At 39.1% G+C, this 16,899-nt stretch overlaps 1 protein-coding gene across 3 annotated transcripts in view; it reads left to right on the plus strand.

The window, feature by feature from the left end:
- The first annotated feature begins 1,718 nt into the window (after nt 1-1,718).
- Nucleotides 1,719-16,899, plus strand: part of LOC139450759 (thymosin beta-like) — a 69,105-nt gene continuing 53,924 nt past the window's right edge. For all 3 annotated transcript variants that reach the window (XM_071232580.1, XM_071232584.1, XM_071232585.1), the window contains exon 1: nt 1,719-1,806. The gene's annotated coding sequence lies outside the window, so the exon portion shown is untranslated. The remainder of the gene's footprint in view (nt 1,807-16,899) is intronic.

Genomic DNA, 16,899 nt, shown 5'->3' on the forward strand with positions numbered 1-16,899 from the left:
GTCTATTGTGTGAACAAATCCACATTGTATAAAACTGTTTAAAGTAATCTTATTTTAGGCGTCTTAGACAAAACTTTGAAGACAAAACTGTTAGTCACAAATGTGGTATAGATCTAGTTGAAACAAAATTTCATTGAAGTGTTTTGTTTATTACCCATTGCATACAGTGTGATTTATATTTATGATTTCAGTACAATGTTCGACATGTTTAAGGTTGTAAAGTACATCGAGAGAAGTATGACTGGGGCAGAATATCGTGCCGTACAATTGTGTCGCACTATATGAGCGTCCCTCCACTTCATGCGGTCACTGATGTTGACAGATGTCACGTGACATTTTTCACTCCGGAAAACATCTGTTTTTGTGCGTTGCAGCAGGGTCATGATGTGTAAATGCTATCTGTTGTCGGTGATGTTGCGCCGATGGTGGCACAGAATGAAGTTGCAGACACTGCGTGAGGTCAGGACAGTCTGAATCAACACGTGGGCTACAATACAAAACAGGAAATGATTTTGCATGACAATGTCTTCAATGTACGGTAGCCCGTTTTGGTAGTAATCTGCGAAGAGTATTCTGAAAAAGAGTATTACATCACACCGTAGTCATCAGTAGTAAAGTCGGTATTTGACTGTGGTATGTAAATAATCTAGCCGGGACTAGACAAACAAGTGATCGATCGAGTCATAACCAGTACATCAGGAGTGGTGAGTGAATTGGACAGAACTTTGCACACTCAACTATTTGAGCTTTTGAGCCGTGAAATGACTTTATTACAGGGGGCACGGGTGGCCCAGTCGTCTCAGGCGCCGCGATTCGATGTTCAGAGTTGCGTCCCCCAAGCACGACAGAAACCTATGATTGTTGGTTCGAATCCCGTTTCGCCCCAATTATGTTTCTAGGTTTGTCAGCACCATACCCGTGCTCACTCTTCCCTGAATCCTGAATACTATCTAATTTTTCACTAAGTCTCAATGCTCACCCCTGAATCCCGAATACCGAATACATGTACTACTTAAAGCAAATCCCGAAAGTATTGGGAGTAAGGTCCTATTTGAAGTCAAATTACTGAATAAAATATCGAAAAAAATAAAATATTTAAAGTATATTTTTCGTACACCATTACTAAATATTCCAAAGTGGAATCTGCGTAAAAATTCCCGAATAACCCCTTAATATACCCCCGAATCGCGCGAAGTAAAATGGGGTTGGCAGCCTCGTAACTTAGTTGGTTTGTTTGTTTGTTGTTTTACTCCGCACTCGGCAATGTTCCAGCTATATGACGACGGTCTGTAAATAATCGAGCGTGGACCAGACAATCCAGTGATTGATATCATGAACATTGACCGACGCAATTGGGATCGATGACATGTATCAACCAAGTCAGTGAACCTGACCACCCGATCCCTTTAGTCACATCATACGACACGCATCGTCGCCTTTTACGGCAAGCATGGGTTGCTGAAGACCTGTTCTACCCCGGATGTTCACGGATGGGTTACTTAGTGAAACTAAAAACGATGACAAAATCTGCTTAGCGAGTTTTATGGGCTTTCGTGCATATAATTTCTCAAATCATAAAATATATAAACCTATTTCAGTACTAAACAAATTGTTCAGTTTTATCCATATGAGAAAGCCCGTGAGGATTACTGGTTAGAAGGTCCACAGCAACCTCTGCTGTATTTTGTCCACGCAAGGCTTCCATAGTGTGGCGAGGACACACCCACGCGCGAAAGTGATTCATTGGACTAGAGACTTACAGCCTGGGACGGTACAGCGACAGTCAGTTAACAACTTCAGCTAAAGGTAAGGTTTTGATTATTACAAATACAACCACAAACTATCACTACTAGCACCACAAGAAGAATGTTACATCGTTTAAAACGGGCATTGTCTGTATCTTGTAGCTCGTGGCGTTTTGCAGGGTTGACGAGGTGTAAGCAACAAGTTGCAGTGCATCTGGCATGGAATGATCTCAGTTTCGTCTTTGTTAGATCTTGTTAAGGATTCCTTTCAACCCACATGCAGCGATAAAGAATGATATGATTTCACAAACACTTTTGAAGCGGGTCTGCATGTGTTAATTCATATATTTTTATGACAAGTTCTTGTGGCATTTGGTGACATTTTCGCTAAGCTGTGTAAATCAACCGTTGTTGTTTACTGAAGTTTATCAGTTTCTGCTTGGCTCGCTCTTCAAGGCTACGTGTGCGGACGCTTTGCTCTTTGTAAGCTCGGGGTATTTAAAGGCCTTAGACTGTATGAGCTGAAGAATTGTGGTTTTCTAGGTAAATGTTGCCCGATTATATCTCTGTTGCGTGAAAACACATAACACTTCGACTATGCCTATCACTGATGGCATGTGAAAAAAACCAAAGTCAACTTTGCATAGGCTTGCCCTGAGATCATTGTTTACATAACTTGTCAGTGTAGGAATGTAGGGTTGACTAAAATACATTTCAAATTAACAATTCAATTTGGGAATTTCAATTTAATCGTCAATTTGAACATTTTAATTATATAAAATGATTTGAATAAAATAATGAAATCTCAGATTTTGCATTATGTTCAGTATATTTAACCTTCGACTTAGAACAGGCAATCATGCTCCTCGATCAAAGGTTAATTCATGTTTTTAATTTTCTCACCCCATCACATTTTCCCCTTGTACATGGTGACAGACAACACATTCAGTTCACATGGCAGCCTAAAGGTCATCTAGATGAACACATAGACATTTTATGAGTCAGCTCACCGTGGCGGATGTGTGCAACTGTTTGATAACGTACAGTGTCGGTTTACCCGGAGGGACAACTTTTAAGAGGAAGACCTAATTTGTCACTTTCTTGGTGATTATGTGCACCATATAAAGCAGTGAATGACTGCATGGCCAACTTTGGTAGCCGTCTGTGTGCTAGATGATTTGCTTGTGAGGACAAAGAAGGGGTTAGAATCCCGAAATGACTACAGTCTGTGGAGACCAGTCCTGGTTTTCCTGTCATTATATATATACTTGTTTGTTGTTTTATGCCGCAGTCAGTAATATTCCAGCCATAAAATGGCCTTATGTGGCTGAAATAATGCTGAAAGAGGAATCATAAACCTCTGCTCAGAGTGCCCATAGCTTCATGCTCTTAGAGTGCTCCAAGGTTATGCTCTTGAGACAGTGAACCTGAGCTTGTGCTCTTGAGAGAATGACCCAGAGTTTATGCTCTTGAGAGAGTGATACAGAGCTAATATGCTCTTGAGAGAGTGACCCAGAGCTTATACTCTTGAGAGGGTGCTCCATAGCTTATGCTTTTAAGAGAAGGACCTAGAGCTTATGCTCTTGAGCAGGGGGAGAGGGGCACAGGTATTAAATGAATGCTCTTGAGAAAGGGCTCTAGAGATTGAGAAGAAAAATTTCCTTTGACAATATTTTTTTTAAAACTCATATTTTTTATCCTTTAAATAAGAATTTACAAGATTGACAATTGCTGTTGGTGGCATACTTGGTATTAAAATTCCTTGACACAGAACACTTAGATTTCCTGCTTTGATGATAGGATCAGGAACTGTGAGAAGGACGTCAGTTGATTAATCTTGTCAAGTCATCACTTTTTTCAGAACTGCAGTAATTTTGCTGATGAAACAGTCTGATTTGATTTCTATGTTTCAGATCATCTTGAAATATTTTGTATTCATTTGAATGTGTTTGAATAATCTGAATGTTTGAAGTTAACTGTTTGTTTTGTGTATGTGTGTTTTGCTTTAGTTTTTTTGGGTGGGTGTGGGGAGTACATTTTAGATGTGTGTTTGATTCATTTACATTTTTCAGATTAATATGAATGTTTCACATGTATTTGAATGTGTCTAATCTAAATGAATGTTTCATAAAAATCTGGATGTTTCATCATGTTCATGTTGATCTGAATCTGTTTTATCTTAATCAATGTTTCATTATAACTTGAAGGTTGATTGTTCAGTTATTATTCTGAATGTTTCCTTTTAAAGTAAATATTCCAGAATAATTTCAAGTCTTCAAATTAATTTAAATGTTTCAGATTTCTAAAAGTCTTTCTGCTTTGTATTGTAAGGAATTACAGTAACTCTGCTTCAGGCTTGAAGTGGGTCTGTGAGAGACATAATCCTGCATTGAGGTACTTTGAATGTGTCTTTCAAATATTGGTAAATCTAGGTCAGTAATATAGCGTCAGCATGTGCACATGTTGTGAGTAAAACTACTGCTCAATATGTTTGATCTATTTCGTTCCATTTGATACGTTTGATCAATACATGTCTACAGTGATGAATGGAGTCTATCATCAGAGCTCCAGATAAGCTTTTGGTGTTGTGGGTATTTTACCCATGCATTTTAAAATCATTGGGTATCAGTAATTCTATCTGGGTATTCAAATTTCTGTTACCCACTAGTTTTCACACATGTGCATATTTAAGTTAAATATTTAAAAACACAACTCATCTAGTCCCTGCAAACCGGTGTCGTGTGGGTTTGAGTCTCGAACTTCGAGAGCTCTATAGGACTCAAAAATACCCCGATACTTCCACAAGAAAGTGTGATGGCAAATGATCATGATGTAACTGTCATCGTGGAGTTTGGCAAGGTTGACGGAATGCCAGTTTATAATTTCAAAATAAGTTACTGATTTGCTTATCGAATACACAGGGTTACCTCACAATATTTTGATGATACGCACAAGTTTTATTTTTGTAGCGTATCTGTAATGTTCGTTGCGTATTTGATACGCTTGGATTTTATTTTACTGCACATCTCTGCATTTCTGATGCATATTTTACGCAGATACGTAGATTATCTAGAGCTCTGTATCATGGAAGGGCAGTATAGAGTAAAGACTAGCCAGCATGTTACCCAGTTATGTCAAAGGTGCACATGTATTCTCACTATGGATATAATACTGGGATTTATTAAGAAGTCCGAATTAAACGCCATTGGCAGGCTAATAGGCTTAACAATTTTTTTTGTTCACAATCAAAATTTTAAAAATTATATATTGGTTGGTGTGATATAGCTGAAATGTTGCAGACTGTGACGTTAACAATCAACCTACTCTTTGTATCTTGACATAGCTGTCAACCCCTGGATGTCTAGATGAGTGAGAAACCAGGGTGCAGGGGCTTCAAGCCCAGCTGGATTCAGGGCTAACTGGTTTTGAATGATTTTAAGACAATTTTAATGGCCTTAAAGAGCATGTATTCTGAAAAATTATATTTCTATCTACATTTTATATGAATGCGTGAGAAATTCCCAACCTTTCATGTGATCTTGACGTAGGTGATAAATGCTGAGGTTCACATGAGATGCGTGAGATTTAACAGATTATTTAACGATGCGAAACATTGTTTATAAATACCTTTTGACAAATTGTTTTATGAACCTGCAAATAAACAAATACCAAGACAGTATGATATGCTAAGTACATTTTGGTATTCATAAATGAAACATGCTATTATAAATCACAATCAAAAGAAATCTTTAGAGTTGCAACTGTTTGTATCTCGCCTTGGTGTATGACATTCACTGAGATGATGGTGAATAAAAATTATTCATCTACAGTAAACTACAGGAAACTATAACAAACACGCTTATAACGAACTAACCGATATAACAAACTTATTTTTTAGTCCTGGCCTTTTGTTGTATATATGCTATATCTCTGTTTATAACGAACTACGGTTATAACAAACTAAAAATAGTGGTCCCTTTGAGTTTGTTATAACCATAGTTTACTGTACACTTTCATTCCAAAGGTCTCACCTAAACATTTTTAAGAGTGACCTTGTGTCACACTTGAATGAAAATGTATTTTTATCCCTGGTTCCTGAAAAACAGCCTTTATGTGAGAGGTGACTGTTTTTCATGTATTGTACATTGTATGTTGTATCTTGTATTGTATATTGTATCAGTACCTCACTATTGCCATCTAGTGTATCAGAACAGGTGTCTGGTTCTCACATATCTAAGGTGCCGCGATTCGCTGTGCAGTCGCGTCCCATGGGCACGCCAGAAATATATGATTGTGGGTTCGAATCCCAGTTCGCCCCACTTATGTTTCTAGGTTTGTCAGCACCATACCCGTGCTCGTGGGTTTCACTGAAGTGGAAAACTTCTGAGACCTGCATCACTTCGGGCTTTCCTCCCATATTAAGCGACTGGCCGCGATATAACTGTAATACTGTTAAAAGTGGCGTTAAACCCAACTAACTCACTCACTCACATATTGTACATTGTATATTGTATCTTGTATTGTATCAGTACCTCACTATTGCCAACTAGTGTACCAGAACAGGTGTCTGTTTTTAACATATTGTACATTGTACATTGTATCGTATCAGTACATCACTATTGCCATCTAGTGTATCAGAACAAGTGTCTGGTTTTCATGTATAATGTATCATCTTACAAACTTACACATCTTACTTTTGTCATACACGATGTACAGGAGCAAGGTGTATAATTACATCCTTTATCCTTGGGTGAAAGTTCAAGCGTTGATAGACACTTTCATCAGCAGGAATGTAAAAGTGCTAATATATGATTCAAGAAGGCAAAATGCAAATTAGGTTACAATAGTTTTCCTTGTGTGAAGATCATGGCAAGTCTGTCCCGTGTCACTTTCCTTCTAGACTTTAAGGAGGTTAATGAGACTTTTTTATAGTCCTTCATGAGGATAAAAATGGGTAATAGGAAGTCACAGATGAGGGGTCACCATGGCTGCTCACCATGACAACTGCAGTGCTGTTTTCACAATAGACAGAAGATTACTCTCATGAAAAAGTATTTAAGCAGTGTTTAAAATTAAGAGTTGAATTCAAGGTGTCCTTGGTACCTTAATCATGCTAATGTTTAGATAAAACTTCAAATAGCAATGGCATTTATGGCAGTAAACATCAATGATCCATCGACTGTCTTTTGATATTTCAACAGAACAAATTATTTAACAGCTGAGTAGAAGTACATGGCTTCGTGATGTGCAGTCGGAAAGTCAGACCTTCAATCTCTCACGCTATACCTGTGATATTTGTTTTGTTTTGAATTTAAGTTTTGTGTTAAGTTCCTGTTCCTGAGAAGGATATTGTTAAGATGAGTAGTGGAGACAGGTTAGTCCTTAAAAGGATAACAGATGGTAGGCTAGTTCTGTGAAGGGTAACAGATGGTAGGCTAGTTCGGTGAAGGGTAACAGATGGTAGGCTCGTTCTGTGAAGGGTAACAGATGGTAGGCTAGTTCTGTGAAGGGTAACGGATGGAAGGGTAGTTTATAGAAGGGTAACGGATCTGGTCTACTTCTTAGAAGGGTAACGGATGGTAGGCTCTAGTTCTTTGAAGAGTTACGGATGGTAGGCTCTAGTTCTGTGAAGAGTTACGTATGTAGGCTCGTTCTGTGAAGAATGATGGATGGTAGGCTCTAGTTCTTTGAAGAGTTACGGACGTAGGCTCGTTCTGTGAAGGGTAACGGATGGTAGGCTCTAGTTCTTTGAAGAGTTACGGACGTAGGCTCGTTCTGTGAAGGGTAACGGATGGTAGGCTTTAGTTCTTTGAAGAGTTGCGGACGTAGGCTCGTTCTGTGAAGAGTTACGGATGTAGGCTCGTTCTGTGAAGGGTAACGGATGGTAGGCTTTAGTTCTTTGAAGAGTTACGGATGGTAGGCTTTAGTTCTTTGAAGAGTTACGGATGGTAGGCTTTAGTTCTTTGAAGAGTTACGGATGGTAGGCTTTAGTTCTTTGAAGTGTTTTGGATGGTAGGCTCGTTCTGTGAAGAATAATGGATGGTAGGCTTTAGTTCTTTGAAGAGTTACGGACGTAGGCTCGTTCTGTGAAAAATAATGGATGGTAGGCTTTAGTTCTGTGAAGAATAATGGATGGTAGGCTTTAGTTCTGTGAAGAGTTACGGACGTAGGCTCGTTCTGTGAAGAATAATGGATGGTAGGCTCTAGTTTTTTGCGAGTTACAGATATAGGCTAGTTTTGTGAAGGGTAACGGATGGTAGGCTCTAATTCTTTGAAGGGTAACGGAAGGTAGGCTCTAATTCTTTGAAGAGTTACGGATGGTAGGCTCTAATTCTTTGAAGGGTAACGGAAGGTAGGCTCTAATTCTTTGAAGAGTTACGGATGGTAGGCTCTAGTTCTTTGAAGGGTAAAGGATGGGAAGTTACTGTTTGAAGGGTAAAAGATGAGTAACGGAAGAGACATATTATTAATACAGTGGATAACAAAGATGTCCTTGGATGGGAACAAACATATTTTCAGGGAAGCAAATGAAAGTTTAATACTTACAAGGGTACTTAGAGTTGGTTAGCACTTGAACGGTAACTGTAGTGTGTCATTTAACTGGACCATTGATCCATTGCCTGAACTGAACTATCCGTACGATATTCAGACTTTGTGTAAAACTATTTCCTCACACTCATTCAAGAGGACAAGATTAAATTGAGGTTTTATCGGTGTGTCCAAGGCGTGGGCGCAAGGTCAGAAGTGTTTATGACCTGACGGTTTTAGGATAACTATGATTGAGGAGACTTGGCAAGGGACAGATTAGGTTTGTGTTTTATTGATCATGTTCGTGATAACAGATGAGATGTGCAAGGACCACTAGCAGAACTGTCAGTCATTTTCATGAAGATATGATCCGTTCGCATTATTATAGTAAGCAAGCAATGTGTTTATAGCAAATTACTTTCTATTTAGATACTTTAAGTGAACCTTTGAAATATATATTTACATATTTTTCACTTATCATTATTCTTTTGGCTTGAGTTATCAAAATGGTTGGGTAGATGAAGTTTTAATTGTTTATGAATAAGTGTGTTAGTTTATCGTGATGGGGGATTGAGCTCATTTAATTTGTAAAATTGTGCTTCAACTGTTTGGTAGTGTAAAATTGGGTTGCTTTCACCAGAAATAATTTTAGCATATTTGATGATGAATTTGTGTACGAGGAAGGTACAGAAATTTCAGCAGAGTTGAACTAGGATGAGGTCAAAGAAGGAACTTATTTTTTTTTAAACAAACCAGGAAATATTTCATTCACGGATTACATGATGTTAAACATTTCCAGCTTAAAGCAAAACACTACGCTGATTGTCTCAAGAGATTTAGACGCTTTTCAAAAAATCTTGTGAATGTCCGTGGAAGTTGGAGAGAGCTGGAGTGATAGTCAAACATGGGCAATTTACTCTGACGACAAAGCAAACAAGCAACACTGGGCAAACAAGAGAACGTGAAGTAGAGACTACATTATCCCATCCCACCACCTGCCACATGATGGGTCTTTATGGGACAGTCACGTAACCCGGACTGAGGTGTGAAGAGCCCTCTGACTTACCGTGTTCCAAGTGTTGGGTTTACATCCCACATCCGCTGAGACCTATTAATGAAAAAACGAAGAAGTATTTAACTTTTGGGTGGGTCCAGTTGTGAAATATATTGTAATATGTTTCTTATAAGTATGGTTAGGGCACGGGTGGCCCAGTCGTTTAAGGCGCCACAAATCGATGTGCAGAGTTGCGTCCCCTGGGCACACCAGAAACCTATGATTGTGGGTTCAAATCCTGATTCGCCCCGATTATGTTTCTAGGTTTGTCAGCACCATACCCGCGCTCGTGGGTTCCACCGAAGTGGTAAACTTCTGAGACCTGCATCACTTCGGGCTTTCCTCCCACATTAAGTTTAGACGCCATGATATAAGTGGAATACTGTTAAAAGCGGCATTAAACACAACTCACTCATTCACTCACTAATAAGTATGGTTAGGTGAAATGGGATTTATTTTCTCTTTCGATTTCGTTGCATTTATATAGTGATATATGCATGCACGTGTGTGTGTGCACGTGTGTGTGACTGACTCTGACCCGACCATCTTTAAAAGTACCATCTTTTAAGGTCTTTTAAGGTCTTTTCGTATGCCATGGCCAGAATATTGAACCACCGGTCTTCCACTCTCTGGGCAGTCTCTGTCCATTACTACACCACTGAGGCAGTGCCAATTTGAAAATGTTTACGTATCTGTCCCAGAGTTAAATCATGTTATGAAAATTGATTGTACCGTATTTTCTTGAGTATAGTGCGCACTTTTTTTCGAAAAAACACAGCTGTGTAGAAGGGGATGCGCATTATACTCAAATTATGAGTTTGGATGTTTTTTCCTCTCATGGAAAGACATTACCGTGAGCACGAAACACCGGAAATACCATGTCAACAAATCCATACTGAAGTGCGCAAAATAATTATGTAATTACACTGTCTGTCTATAAAAAGTGTTCTTTGTATTTCTGGACTTATGTTTGTAACTTACTTCATTAATTTTATTCAAAACTCCTTATAATATTGTTTTTATTAATTTCGGCGACGGTGACTGGTCAGACTGGTCAGACATGTTCCATGTAAAAAATAATACCCGGGAATAGCGATCAGCTGCTTCGCTTAGGGTTATTATTATTTTAAATATGTTTAATAAAGGCTGCATATAATTAAGAAAATAATGGAATATATTATTACTGATAAATAAAATAGTTTCAGATACAATTGTTGCCGATCCTTGCATTAAAAATCGTATAAAGTTATATCATTGGGTGTGTCTTGACCGAATCACCGGTCGATTCCAAGAAAATGTGTGTACAGCTGATTGCTGTTTCCGGCTTAGTTTACGAGAAAATACACAAGGTAATCTTAATCCCTAGATATAAAACAATGCCTAGCACAACAATAAATACTATTTAAACGGTAAATAAACATGTCTGGTGATTTTTTATCTCAAATTTCGAATTTGTACTGACGAAGTTTCTCAGCACCTGTTCGTTTGCCGGACTTCGCTGAAAGGGTACGGTGTAAATTTTTTCTGCGCATAACATTCAAATTTCTTTTTTTTCCAAAATATTGAACCCGCTAGAGGGGGGTGCGCATTATACATGGGTGCGCACTATACTCAAGAAAATACGGTAATCAAGTTGGATACAATGAATAAATATAATGGTTTATTTTCAGCTATTTTTTTATTTTTAAGGTTGCTTTTCCTCCATGTTTATTAATTATTCACCTTCAGTAGATCAATTCAAATCATAAAGCACCGAAGTGGTAAACGTCCGAGACCTGCATCACTTAGGGCTTTCCTCCCACATTAAGCTGACACGCCGTGATATAACTGGAATACTGTTAAAAGCGGCGTTAAACCCTACTCACTCACTCACTAAAATCATAAAGAGCTCCAAGTCATTCCTGAATTACCTGGTCTGTTAGCATCTAACCCAAAATGTCAATTCACATGAAGTTGACACTGTGATATGACTAAAATATTGTTCAGTGATAAGCCACTATCCTCCAACATGTGTGTGCCTACTTTCTCAACCGACGGACCCTTGAAGATCCAGGTAGAGAATAGGTCTTCAGCAACCCATGCTTAGGTTTCCCAGGCGACTAATGGGATTGGATGGTCAAGCTTGCTGACTTGTCACCGATGCATGTCATCATACCCAAATTCCGTGGATCGATCACTGGTCCAGACTTGATTATTTACAGACAGCCGTCATATAGCTGGAATATTGCTGAGTGGGGCATTTAACAACAAACTGAACCGATGCTTATCTGGAGCCCCTGTCTTAAATATCAAAAACTTGTTTCTTGAGTTGACTATATCACAAACCCAGTTGTGTATGTATTTTGTAACACTTTTGTTTCACTTCACTATCAAAGAGCTTATCATTATCTTTATTTGAAGGTTTCCTTTAACTGATTAGTGCAGATTACTGTCTTCAAAGAAAGAAAAACGTAAGAGGCGATGAAAGGGATTGGGTGGTCAGACTGAGTTGGTTGATGCATGTCGGATCCTAATTGCGAAGTTGGATGCTCATGTTGTCAATCTACTTTTAGTTCATTATACCGATGTTTCACTGAGATACATGTACTGTAAGATGTAGGTTAATGAAGTGTGGTAGACAAAAAGTAATGAGATAATAGTAAGTTTAGTGATACTTTCAGATGGACATCCTTCACAAAACACTCAAGTAGATAAAAAATAAATTATGCCACTACAAAGAGATATGACAAATCTTCCGATTGACTCCATTAACTGAGGAGTTTGTTTCATATTAAAAGGAATAATTCATACCAATCTCATTAAAATCAGATCTTAATTCTTGCTGCCGCTAAACAAAGATCGGAGGACATCCCATTATGGGTCACGTCAGACCGACCTTTCGCGAACTCTGACCGACCAATGGAATTACTGACAAGAAGTCGACATTAGCCAATCAGAAGGGAGCTTTCTCGTGCTTTACGGAACTTATTTCAAATTGGCGACTACACTTCGAAACATATTTTGACAAATTCTCGTTTAAAAATTTGAAACCTGAACAAAAGAATATTCTCGAATGGCTAATATATGGTCTAGATTGTATAGATTCAGTCGTTAAGCCCGTAACTATCGTTCGGAATACCCCGTTTTAAAGTTTTCGAGACTGCATGATGAGAAATCACATTCCAACTGTCACTTTCATGATCTGGTAAGCGACGCTCTGATTGGTCGGATGAAAGGTCGTACTGACGTGACCCCTAATGGGATGTCCTCAGATCTTTGTTTAGTGGTAGTGAGAACTAAGATCTGATTTTTATGAGATTGAATTCGTACTGGAAAATGGATAAATTGTGATTTTTTTGCATGCTGCCATTGTTTTTGTGTACAATAGAACAATGGGATGTGTTATGATGTTACCGTTTGTTAAATCGCAAGAATAGCAATGCATAGATATAGTTACTTATATGTTATAAATGCCCTTTTACAAATCAAGAAAACTAACATAACTCAACATATATAAATATGTAAAGAGCTGAACAGCTGATTAGTCAGTTCACGAAAACCTTCTAACCAATCGCGTGAAAGTGCAGGTTGGTCTCGCGCAGCAGTGATGGGTTTCAAACTAGCCCCGAGGCCCATCCCTCAGTATATGGTCTCTGCTTCTGGTAATTCAGCAAATCACGTTATTTAATAGCCGAGTAAAACTACATGGTTATGTGGACCATTGATTGGGTTTTGTTGTTGTGTCGTGTAAGCTCTTGACCTTGAGGTACATTTCAACTGTGTAAGGGGTGGATGTCTCAGGTGATGAGATCTCACCAGACAAGGAGAAGGAAGTGGAATTCCACTCTTCACAGTTCATGGCCTTAACCCTTTAGGGGATCACGTTAGGTGGCCATCACTAATGTGTAGGACAAAGCAAGCAGGCTGAGCTAGTGAAGGGGTGATACTGTCTGGTGAGCCCCTTTGCTGAAGAGAATGAGTGGTCCTCTACACTGATCACACTTGAACTGTTTACTTAAAGGAACACACTAATGTCTCCCAATGGATCTGTGTGTTCTACCTAAAGCCCAGGGATATCCTTGTCTTAAAGTGGACAACACAAAATATTTAATCTTTTCCGTGACCCTGGCCGTGTGGGTGTTCCTGAAACTGGTCAGTGTTGTTATTTTCTTTTCTTTTTGACTACAGATTTGTCCAGGCTTGAAGTCATACAGAGCACCTCTTTTTTTTTCCCTGTCGCTCACTCTTGTGGAGACCCCCTTTAATTCCCAGTCGCCCACTAAGGTGTAGACCTATAATTCCCTGTCGCTTACTCTTGTGGAGACGCTCTTTAATTCCCTGTCATCCACTGAGGTGGAGACCTCCTTTAATTCCCTGTTGCACACTCTGGTGGAGACCCCCTTTAATTCCCTGTCACCCACTAAGATGGAAACCTCCTTTAATTACCTGTCACCCACTAAGGTGGAGACCTCCTTTAATTCCGTCACCCACTATGATGGAGACCCCCTTTAATTCCCTGTCGCTCACTGTTGTGGAGACCCCCTTTAATTCCCTGTCGCTCACTGTTGTGGAGACCCCCTTTAATTCTCTGTCGCTCACTGTTGTGGAGACCTCCTTTAATTACCTGTCGCTCACTGTTGTGGAGACCTCCTTTTAATTCCCTGTCACTCACTGTTGTGGAGACCACCTTTAATTCCCTGTCACCCACTAAGGTGGAGACCTTTAATTTCCTGTCACCAACTATAGTAGAGACCTCCTTTAATTCACTGTCAGCCACTCTTGTGGAGACCTTTAATTCCGTGTCACCCTCTCTGTCACCCTCTCTTAAATTTTCTCTACTCCCCCACACCTGATTTATTCATGTGACATGGAGACAGGATACAGGCAATGCCATACAATTATCCATTGTGTAAATGAAAGATTAAGCCAAAGAAGTGAGCATGCAATACTTTTTACATCTTCAGTTAGCTGCTGTTTCAGTTTGGCAGAAAACGTACAATTTAGGAAACATGATATTAAAAAGTTAGTGTAATTCCTGACAGATTGTCAACTGGTTGAACTATGACTCTTCTTTATCATATAGTTGAGATTGCAGGGCACAATAGGTCTTTGTTTGTGGCGTCTGCTTGGAGAGTGGAAGGTCAGTGTGGTTCAAACACTGTCCACCTCATACCAAAAGAGCCTGCCGATGGTACTTGTTGCTCAACTACCTGGTGTGGCTTTAAGGGAAAATCAGAAAAGAATTTAGTGTTATGAGGATTATTATTCGCTTAGCTTACTTTTCATACAGTTTTACTTGACTTGGAGGTTCGGACTAGTGGCTAAAGTGACAGACTGATGCTGAATGACCTAGGATACAGTTGCTCAATATGGACCGATCATGGGTACGAGGCCTGGTTCGCCCCGATTATGTTCCTATATCTGTCAGCACCATACCATGCGAGAGGGTTTCACCAAAGATGTAAACATCTGTGACTGGCATCACTTTAGGCTTTCCTCCCACATCAAGCTGACACGCCCTTATATGACTGGAATACTGGTCAAAGCAGCGTTAAACCCATCCCACCAACGCACCCTCACTCACTCAATCACTCACTCATGCTCCAAACAATTAGCCAGGAATGTTAGTTGTGTATAAAACAAAGTGCTAGAAAAAATTAAGAAACAATTCCTGACCTTCTGCCCATGATCCATTGGCATGCTACTGTAAACAGTTTCCTGAACGAAGTTGTTGTGTCCTAAAAACAAACCCTTGTGTCTCTTGGCCTTTGAAACCGGGTCCATGAGGATCAGCTACAATCAAGCTATTTCACATCCTCTTTAAAGAATAGTCAGGACATGCAGATCAGGATACAACACACAATTTGTATCCAAAATGCAAGAGTACATCACTTGTTCTTGCACATTGCATCTGCATCATGTATTTTGTTGGTTGGTTGGTTTGTTGTTTAACGCCCCACTCAGCAATATTCCAGCTATATGACAGCGGTCTGTAAATAATCAAGTCTAGACCAGATAATCCAGTGATTAATATCATGAGCATCGATCCACGCAATTGGGATGGATGACATGCATCAACCAAGTCAGCAAGCCTGACCACCCGATCCCATTAGTCGCCTCTTACGTCAAGCATAGTCACCTTTTACAGCAAGCATGGGTTGCTGAAGACCTTTTCTACCTCAGAATCTTCACTGGTCTCATGTATTTTGTTCTATGACACAACTGGCGACTGGATGTCATTTTGCTTTGTGTTTAAGCTGCTTGTTTCATTTTTTCCAAATAACCACTTCCATGGATAGTGGATAGATAGTTTCCCTGCAGAGAAGAGCGTCAGTGGTTTGATTTCCGACCATGCCACACCTAAAGATGTTAAAAGATGGTACTTGTTGTTACCCTACCTGGTGCTCGGGATGAAGGGGCTAAAACAAGGACTGGTCGGCTCGGAGTCAGTATACTGTGTTTGAGTGGAGTATGCATGTAAATCTGCGACATGGTATCTCTGTGGAGTAGCAGTATAAAACCAGGATTAGTCTGAACTAGTACAAGCAGCCACAAATATACTTGCACATGCATGTATGTCTTTTTGTAAGTGCTTGAACGCGATGTTAAAACCCATTTCACCTGACCTCACTGTTATTTCCAAACCATAGTTATATGTTAGTCAAGGAATAAGACTGGATGACGTATCTATTCCTATACTGTTTTCGTCTAATGTAATTGAACAACAACAGCAAAAGTGGATGTTTGTTTTTCTGCCATAATTGATCTGTGCCAAAGACCTTGGCACACATTTCGATGTTGATGAAAGGACAGTCAGCCATGCTAATGAGCCATGTAAATATCATTCGTTAAACGTTTCACATAGTGAAGCATTGACATTTATTTTTCCCGCTCAGTAATAACAATGTTCTAGGAAATTGCATAATATCCTAAGTATTTTGATTTGTGAAACTTCTGTGTGGCCAGACACTGTTAAGAGAAAGGGGTCATGTAATTGGACATAATTACTTGTCAGACAAGAGCATGTTGACATTTTGAAGCCATCAATCAAGTGACCTTGACATTTGAACAGTGGTTGTGTTACTCTAGTTTAATAGTTTCAGTCATTGTGGATAGCTTGGTTTGATATCCAGTCAGGTGACCAATTTAGCAGACATGTTGTAGGGTTAATGTCCCAGTGCTTTATCAAATTAAAAGGTTATATTCCTAAAATAATGTTTTTATGCCATGGGGGTCTACGGTGGAGTGTATCAATACATCTCAATGTGTATCACAATAGTTTTCGACAAGTATTGATACTAGGCAATACTAGCAATATTATAGCGCAATAATCATGTTATCCTTTTGAGGATATATACACACTAAGCCTTTATTGCTAAAGATAACTATGGATAAATTTTCATAGTAGTAAAAGTGTTGTCAGTGGGTTTGAAGTCTGATATGTTGGACTTTTTATGCATATTAATAATTTTCTTGATAAATAGTTGTTATTTATCATTTCTAAATTGCGGAATGAGTCTTTTAAGATGCTGATGGTATGTGACAAACCACTTGATTGTTATATTCATGATATACCGTATTCAACGTAATAAG

This window comes from Haliotis cracherodii, unplaced genomic scaffold (genome assembly GCF_022045235.1).
Source record: "Haliotis cracherodii isolate W230 unplaced genomic scaffold, xgHalCrac1.p SCAF_8, whole genome shotgun sequence".
Lineage (NCBI taxonomy): Eukaryota > Metazoa > Mollusca > Gastropoda > Lepetellida > Haliotidae > Haliotis > Haliotis cracherodii.